Source organism: Cupressus sempervirens, chromosome 5, assembly GCF_028749045.1.
Source record: "Cupressus sempervirens isolate cs-2001-9-10 chromosome 5, ASM2874904v1, whole genome shotgun sequence".
In the NCBI taxonomy this organism is placed as follows: Eukaryota; Viridiplantae; Streptophyta; class Pinopsida; order Cupressales; family Cupressaceae; genus Cupressus; species Cupressus sempervirens.
The window spans coordinates 32,517,504-32,525,155 of record NC_143122.1 but is presented as its reverse complement, the minus strand read 5'-3'; the positions used below and the strand labels follow the sequence as shown (position 1 = coordinate 32,525,155).

Here is a 7,652-nt window from a genome sequence, read left to right as displayed (position 1 = left end):
TGCTCACATATGTTGATAGGGAAAGGAAGATGGAAATGAAAAATGGAGGATAAGGTTTTATGCAAAGTGAGAAAGGTTGGAAGATAGGAGGAATAGGAAAATGAGGAAAAAGGATAGCAGGTAGAAGGATAGCGAATGGAAGGTTTGTGAAAGGGTAGATAGAAAGGAAGAAAAGATCAATGCCAACACACACCTTAAAGGGTGGTGAGAGGATGGAGGATATGTAAATGAAGAAATACATGAAGGAATATGGTGAATGGCTAGAAGAGGTTGCTGTTTAGGCACATGGAATGGAAGAATGCTTTTGGAAGAAGATGAAGTGGAAGTATTTGGAAGCTTGAATGTCAACTTCACTTGTTTCTCAACATCAAACTCTTTCAAGTGAGACTTTAGAATTGATATAGCCATAGGATTTTCATTTCTTTTTTATTATTTAGAGAGAATATCTTTAATGATGGATTCTGGAACCCATACTTGTTTTGTAGTTTTCTTCTTAGATATCTCTTTTGACTTTATGCCTCTATGTCAATTAGAGGAGACATGGTGAGATTCTTTTTTAGATGCATTCTTGTATTTCTTTTTTTTTGTATTGAACATTCAAGTTACTTCCAAAAGACTTGGGACTTGTGGAAGAAGAAGAAAGATATGACTAATTTAGATGGGTGAATGGATAAAAATGATTCAAGGATATGCATCTACATTGATCTTGAGGAAAGATAGGAGTTGGAGGGATGTAAGTATTGGAAATATAGAAGAAGTAAATGAGAGGGGATGTGAATCAGTTACCACTGAATATTTCAAAGCCCTTGGATGTTAACAGTAAAATTGATTTCTATTGTTATTTGGTAAACACATAGAAAATGTTGTAACTCGGTAGAAGCAAAGTGTGATTTACTTTTAACTGATCTTAAACATTCATGGTAATTAACTTGCAAGCATGAAAGAAATAACATAAAGCACATGAGACACTAGGATTTAACATGGAAACCCAATATGAGAAAAACCACCAATGTAACTAGTTACTTTTTTTCACTCTTTTAAAGTGAGCCCTATTAGGAGCCAATCTAGTTAAAGGTTACAAAACACACTATTAACTGTAACCTTGTTAGAGGATTTAATCACCCTGTTAGGAGTGGCCTTGCAAGAGGTCTTTAAAATAATTCAATGAAACTGTCACCTAGTTAGAGGATTTACAACTGGCTATTAAACCAACTTTGTTAAGAGATTTTGAATCACTACTATAATGGTAAGAAAGTAACAATAAAATAACCTAATTGAGATGCAACTGAATTTCTAATTATAGATCTCTATTCTACTTCATAGTAGATCCTTCTTGATCAAATATTTCTTTGTTGTTCCACAAGGATATCAAATCATCCTTCAAGTTCACTTACACACTTTCCTTCTCAATCAATCAATACACTTGCATACTCTTACACACACTAGAATCTCAACTTGACCTTATATTTATATCATTTAAATTATCAAGTCAGCTCAATACAAATTATAATGGCCAATAATCATTACCATAGTTGGCTAGAATAAATACTTGAAATAATTAAATTTCATATCCCAAATCAACAAAATCCTTTGATAGCTAACCCAGTTTAGTAGACACTAGTTCTGAAATGATTTCCTATGTTAACCAATAAAATCTTGGTTAACATTGCAAACTTGCAAAATCTTTTGGCAACTGAGTGAACTCGATTAATAATAACTCTATCCAACTTTCCTTTGTTAACCATGAGAACTTAGTTAACACTACTTCTTGTCATAATTTCCTTTGATGGCCAAGTGAGCTCGGTGGACATAGTCTTTGAAAAGTAATCTCTAGGAATGCTTGGTAGACAAGGAAAGTTGTCTTGCTAACCAAGTTAGCACAATAAGCACTAACTGACATCTGATATAACATTTGTGTAATATCAAAGACAACACACAATTAGTCAATTATGTCCAAAAATCTCCCTCTTTGGCATTTATGGCAACACATGTCATAGAATAATGAAATTTGAGAACAAGACTTTCTCTAATAGAAAGTTTCTCCCTTTTAGATTTTTATACCACAAGCTTCTCTTTTATGCAGTAATCTCCCTCTTAAAACAAATTTTAGAAAGATATGACAATAAACTCTCCCTCTTTGACAACACATGCCAAAGACAACACATACCAACTAAGTATCAATGTACCTTGAGTACTAATTCATATGCAATATTCTCTTGACTATGCTACATCAACTAATAGATCTTCAACTAGGTTCCTATTGATGCATCACTAAAACTTTATTTAGTGATTTCAGATAGGGGAATGACCCCTAGCTTACCTCTTAGATACAAGAATACATTCTTTGGTAATGGCTTGGTAAATATGTCTAAAATCTATTCTTTTATATAGACATATTCCAATCTAATTTCTTTTTCCTACACCAATTCTCTAATAAAATGATATTTTATAGCAATATGCTTGGTTTTGGAATGCATCACTGGATTCTTTGATATGTTAGTTGAACTTGTATTATCACAAAACATGAAAATTGCTTCTTTGATCTCAACCTTCATGTCTTCCAACAACCATTTAAACCCAACAATATTAGAACAATTCATTGTTGCTACAACGTATTCTACTTCTACTATGGATTGGAATGTGCAATTTTGCTTTTTACTTGTCTAGAATACTAACCTTTTATCAAGAAAGAATGCTCAACCACTTGTGTTTTTTCTGTCATCAATATTTCCTATCCAATTAGTATCAGTAAACACTTTTAGGTCTAGGTTTCCTCCAAGTTTATACCATAAACCATAGTCTTTAGTGTCTTTCAAATATCTCAAAATTCTTTTAATTGCCATCATATGTTTTTCTCTACATTTTATTGAGAATCTTTCCACTATACCGATTGTAAGAGAAATATTAGGCCTTGTATCAACTACATACTATAATTTTCCAATCATTTATCTATATAAGGTCTGATCTACCTCTTTTGAATCATCATCTTTGGTAAGCTTTAGTCCTGTACACATGGGGGTTCCAACTAGTTTTGGATCTTCCATACCAAACTTCTTGAGTATCTCCTTGATATACTTAGGCTAAGTGATGTAGATACCATTTCTACTATGCTATATCTAAAGTCCAACAAGGAACTTAATCTCAACAAAATAAGATATTTCAAACTCTTTTTTCATTTGTTCTAAAAATTCTTTGCATAGATCATCATTCCCTATAAATAAAGTATAATCCACAAATATTTCTGCCAATACAATCTTGTTATCTGGTCCTTCCTTGATGTACAAACTATTGTTATCATTAGTTCTTTGGAAACCAATTTGTATAAGGTAGTTGTGAAACCTCTCATACCATGCTCTAGGATCTTGTTTTAGACTACATAAAGCTTTGTGCAGTTTGCAAACCATGTCTCTTTTGACTGGATCATCAAAACTTTTTGGTTGTTCAATGTAGACTTCTTCATCAAGAATACCATTGAGAAATGTAGATTTAACATTCATTTGATATACCCAAAATCTTTAATGTGCTACATATGCAAGTAAGGTCCTAACACCTTCCAATCTTGCAATAGGAGAAAAAGTTCCACCATAATCAATGTCTTCTTCTTCAGAGTAGCCTTTACATACTAATCTAGCTTTTTTTCTTGATACCTTACCATCTTCATTCAACTTATTCCTGAATACCCATTTTGTTCTAATCACATTTTTATCTTTAGGCCTAGGAACAAGGGTCTAAGTTTTTTTATTCTCTATTTTTTCTATTTCTTCATTCATAGCCTCAATCTAGCTTTCATTTTCCAATACATCTTTAACATTTCTAGGTTCAAAATCAGCAAGTAAACATGTACCTTTTAGCTTACTTCTTGTCATAGTACCTTCTTATTTATCTCCAATAATCTGATCTTGTGCATTATGCCTTCTAACATACTTGGCTAATACAACTTCCTTTCCTTTTGAATGAACTATACTATCTTCATCTTGAACTTCAACTTCTAGCTTTGGTTGCTCAAACCTTGTAGCCATTGGCTTGATAGCTTCAAAATGTGACTAGGGTCCTTGTGAATCAGTTTGAACTTCTTGCAACTTGGTAACTAAGGAAGACTCAGGAGTAGAGGTCTCCTTATTGACAGAGTGTCTGGAAATGTATCAGGTTTAATGTAAACAAATCTCTTATAATCTTTTGGTTCCTTTTTGCTTACTTCTTTAGTCCTTTCTACAAACTCATTAATTCTCACATGTGCACTTTCTATAATTTTATGAGTAGACAAATTCAAACATCTATATGCCTTACTTTTGCAAGAATATTGTTAGAAGTTGTAATCTTTCCTTGGTATGTTTATAAACCAAGGTTAGACCTCCTTTCTTTATTGTTATACTATATTAGGATATAAGCCAAGGTATCCTAATATATTTCCTTTTTTGTCCTTTTTCCACTACATCTTATTTTGTCATCTAGTGGAATATGTGAGGACAAATATTTATTGTAATTTGTAATTTAGATTATTCCTCCTTAAGAGGAATCTCACACTTGGCCTCACACACTTATGAATGGTGACATTCATAGACATGGGAGTTACATTCTAACTCCTCTCTCTCATCTCTATTTAAGAGATGACCCTCTTCTCTCATTTCTAATGAGGTTTCTTCCTCTTCTCAATTATTGTATGATCGATTGCTCTCTTTCTCTCTCTCTCTCTCTTCCTTCTTAGGCTTTTCATGCCTCATTCATAATGTCACAAGGGGTTTTCTTTTCTTTTCCCTTTCCAAATATCTTGTCTCATGATGTTGGACCTTGAAGCTTTCTCTCTCCTATCTTATGGTAATATCTTTTCATGCATTAACTCTCTTAGATTCTTTTCTGGTATTGCTTTTTTACATATTTCTTTTTCCATTTCTAACATGGTATCAGAGCAGTTTAATCTTTTTTTTTGAGTGTTTGCATGAAGGTACGATTCGAAGGAGACTCTTGAGAGAGATTTCACTAATATTTTTTTTTCTTAAGTTGGACAAAAATGATTTTTTTTTTCAGTTTGGCTGATTTACCGCCAAACCCGATTAACTTCTGTTTGCTCTAATTTGTTTAGGTTACTTCTTATTTTCTATTAGTTTTCATCTAACCCTCTTTGGAAGGCTTGCCACCAAAAAGTAACTTTTTTTTTATCTTCAAACCATATTTTTTTTCCTTCTCTTGTTTTGGAAGGCTTTCCACCAAAACAAAGAGAAAATTTTCTCTACTTTTCATTGCTCTAACATTATTGTTTGCAATATTTATTTTAGTTTATCAGGCTTCTTCAGAATCTTTTCCTTATCCCCATTTGGTTCAACTTTTTCCCCATTCTTTTGATCTTTTGGTTCCTCTTTTGCCTCTTTTTGTGTCACCCCTACTTTTGGCTCCTGATTAGATGTCTTAAAGCCTACAGATGTGCATACAGAAGCTAACCACATTAGCTTGTTGATGACAAAAACCACCTGTCTTTGAGCTTTTGTCTCCCATGGTACTAAGGTTATTTGTACTACCACAACTGTTATGGATGTGATGAGTGCGATTGCATTGAATATGAAAAAGATTTTAAAAGCAAAAAAATGTGCCACAACGGCTGTTCCATTATCTTCACTAGGAGGAGCGGGAGTTCTAGGTGATGGTTGATTGTTGTTGTCTCCTAAAAAACCTCCTGGAACTGTGAAAATAGCTGCAAATGCCACAGTAGCAAACAAAATAGCAACAACAGTCACAAAATTTGTTGCATTGTTAATACCTTCTCGGTGGAGCTTCCTCAACTCTTTTGCAATACCATTCACTTTTTTATTAGTCCTCTGAGTTTGCTTCAGTTGATGATGCACATCCTATTTTATAGCAGTAACTATTTGTTTTAGCTCATCTCTAGGTTGATTTAGATTCTTGGCTTTAACTGCACCTGCATTAACCAAAGCATCCATTATCTCAGTTGCTTCTTCTGAAGATTGTAGACCTTCAGCAAAATCCAAGGCTATTTTTGTCATCCTATTTAATGCATTCACATTGATGTCCCTTAGCGAGAGTAGTTCTTTCACAATCTCCACTCGCATCTTCCTTGTAGCAACATGCAAAGCTGTATTGCCATTCCTATCAGGTAGCATTACTATGGCAAGATCAACATTCGGAAGCTCTTTCACATGTTCCAGGTCTCCAGCCTTCACCGCCAGGTGCAAGTCCATATCGTTGTGTCTCCCAGTCACCTGCTTCACGTACAACTTCTTCCTGCCCCCCTCCTCCATTTGCTTCCCTGAATTCGATAGCCCCATTGTCTGGCCCACGCTGTTTTCATCCATAAGTCGCGAGCTCAAACCTGCACCGCTCACTTCCACCTCGCTGATTGAATCGAGGTTGAGATTTGAAAATTCCTCTTTACTTGCTCCATCGGCACCTCCCTCCTTTATGCCAAATCCTTAACTGCCTCAACTACCAAAAGCTTCTCCAATTTTTAGATCAATTAAAGGTTCTCCATTTTTCAAATCAAATTAAAAAAACTAGTAAAGAGAAAATTAGATCTATAAAATGCAACTTGCATGTGAAATTTTTGTCCTTGGCTTAGATTTCTACATGAGATGATGTGACATTGCAAGAATAGAGAGAAGCTTTGTTTTATTTAACTCTCATAGAGAGTGCGAGCAGTGGTAATGAAAACAAGACTCACGAGGACTCAAACCGAAGGCTGAGGCATGTTTTGAATGAAGAAAGGCTGATTTTGCCACTCAATCTGAAGATGAAGAGAAAGAAAATCATGCTGTCTTATCCATGCAATTACATCTATGGGGGCAAGATCTTCTATTTAAAGATAAATTTGACTTCTCGGGCGGTCACAATTGCAATTTTGTAGGAGTGCGACCTAGGATTGGTCACTCCATGCTCTCTTTTATTTCTCTCCCCTATAATTAGCACCAGAGCTTGCTCTTGTCTTTTTTTGCAAGATTCTTTCTTATTTTTTTAGCTCTTGAAAAAGGCATCATTTTCTTTTATCATTGCCTTTCGTCAACCTAATTTTGGCATATTATCATTCATTGTCGGACAATTCAATATTTTACTTCAAATCTCTCTTACTCCTTTGTTGCGATTTTTTTTCAATATAAGTTAAAACTAATTAAATCTCTTCCATTTAATATAAGATTTTACTTCCGTTTTATTTAAAATTACGTGGTTTTAGGTTAAAAAAGAGGAGAAGTTTAAGTATATTTTTTTAAAGAAGTTTTCTTAGTATTAAAACTAATTAAAGTTTTTTTTAAAAACACCTATCTTATGATTCTTGTCTTTGTTGGTGGGCCCATCCTTTCTATTTTTCTCACTTATGTTCACCATGCATGGAGATTTTAACTGATGTCTAATAATTTATGTTTATTGCTCTTCCAAATACTCTTTATTTATCTCAAATTATTTAGGTTTATGAGTTATCTTACACTATTGCCTTCATTATTTAATGATTTGATTTAATTGATCTATCTGCACATGGTTGTAGTTTTATGTTTTTATAGCATCGTTCAATGCCCATGTTGGCACTTTATGGTTTTATACCATTGATATACATGATTTATATGATATTTTGAGTTGCATAGGGTGCCAATTTTTTTCAAGGATAACTATGTAGGTCCCCTCAGTATAACTAATATATAGTTTCCTTATCT

The 7,652-nt window shown here is 33.8% G+C and overlaps 1 pseudogene; it reads right to left on the bottom strand.

Annotated features, from left to right (window-relative positions):
* Positions 1–5,264: 5,264 nt before the first annotated feature.
* LOC149554446 (ankyrin repeat-containing protein ITN1 pseudogene) lies at positions 5,265–6,305 on the bottom strand (annotated as a pseudogene).
* Positions 6,306–7,652: the final 1,347 nt, after the last annotated feature.